Consider the following 1752-nt stretch of genomic DNA (forward strand, 5'->3'; position numbering starts at 1 on the left):
TTGTATCAAGCGAATATTTATAAAAAGCACGCAAGCATCGCGTAATATGTAAATTCATAGAAATGCTGAATGCACGCTGTTACAAAAAAAAAAATTAAGTGTTTCTAGTGGCTTAATACAGTTCAAAAGAGTGATTGCTTGGTTGACGAAACTCTTCAGAGAACGCTCGATAACTTATTTTCTATAATTTGAGGAGAAAACATTCATTGTTTCTCATCATACTAAAGAAGTTTTTATTCTAAGTATATCTATGTATATAGGTAGTATTCCTTAGAATTAATGAAAGCTTCTTGCAAACATCCCTATTCTATATACATATGTCTGAATAAACGGATTTCTTTACATTGATACCAGATATGCACATTGTGGTGCATCATTCTCCATACAAAAAAAAGATCAGTGTAGTTTTTCCATCGGAATCATAAAATTTATTATAATTACGTGAGCTGGACCTATATGAAAATTACTCCAAAAATCGAGCTATTTATAAAAAAAAAAAATTTTTTTAAATCCCCTCAGATGATAGAAGAGTTTAAAATTAAAAGGTCTGCCTAAATATGGTTAAAAATTGTATCAACGAAATCAAAATAAAGAGTTTTTTGGAGGTATTTTCAAATAGGTCTAGTTCACACAAATCACGCAATTTTTTTCGCGAGACACTCTAACTCGGCACTAAATTTTCAATCGCAATGGCAAGTTGCTCTATCTGTTCTAGACCGAGATGTTAGACCAATCTCGATCTGCTAGCACCGGGATCTATCCAATAAGATAACCTGCTAAGGTATCTTTTGAGACTTTTGGTGGCATCGAAAGACTGTGCTGGCTTCCAGGCTAATGCAATATCGAAGAAAACAAAGTTGCCAACGAGCTAAAGATCTTAAACCGTTTTTGCTGGACCTTCATTTGTGGTTTCAGTTCGTCGTCTACGACACTTAATAAAGAGGATAAACTTACTCAGCAGTAAGGAGGGGGAGCAATAGAGGTCCTTATACAGGTTGTTGTTGTTGTAGCGGGTACTTAGTCCTGCTAATCGGCTAATCTTTAAACTGTTGTCAAACTCGGTAAGGGAATGTTTGCCGGGATATAAAATAACCGTTTAACTCGCAGTGCCACTTTTACTACTACACACTACTGATTAACTTATTAAATTCTAGTACATATCTTTCATATTATCTTTGGAAAATTACCAGTAATGAGTACTGGGATAAGTTTTTTTAGGCAGAGGTCTTTTCGAAAAAGAAACGAAAGTTTCAAGATATATTAGGGACCGCGGCGCACCGTGCAAGGGCTTTGCAAGACGCGGAAAATACCCCAATAGAGTTTTGCAAGACTTCACAAAAATACTTTCATTTACTCCAATTAATTCCAAGAGAGGTGCTTGTGAATGACCTTACGATCCTAGGGCAACGCAGTTGGAAGCTGTTTCTCAGCGGCAAACATAAAAACTAACTCGTAGCCAGCTTTTAATGTGGCTAAATGAGCGTTTTGCTTTAAATAATTAAACTATAACCGCAATAAAGTTTAACTCAGCACATATACGGATAAATATGGACATACACATACATACATACTCACGTTTGAACTCTTTATTTTGCCGAAGGTTACTTAAAACGGCATACATACATATGTACATACAATTATAAAAAAATGAAGCAAGTAGAACATGCTCGAATGGCCTATGGGGTTTGGAATATATGTACATAAATATGTATATACCTACATTAGGGTGCTTCACTCTCCATACAAAAAAAA

The 1752-nt window shown here is 35.1% G+C and overlaps 1 protein-coding gene across 2 annotated transcripts in view; it reads right to left on the reverse strand.

Annotated features, from left to right (window-relative positions):
• The window catches only part of LOC118739659 (protein Peter pan-like), a 9463-nt gene that overhangs the window by 544 nt on the left and 7167 nt on the right, over positions 1-1752 (reverse strand). The gene's annotated exons all lie outside the window — the stretch shown is intronic.

This window comes from Rhagoletis pomonella, unplaced genomic scaffold, assembly GCF_013731165.1.
Source record: "Rhagoletis pomonella isolate Grant_MI unplaced genomic scaffold, Rhpom_1.0 Rhpom_scaffold_00001, whole genome shotgun sequence".
NCBI lineage: Eukaryota > Metazoa > Arthropoda > Insecta > Diptera > Tephritidae > Rhagoletis > Rhagoletis pomonella.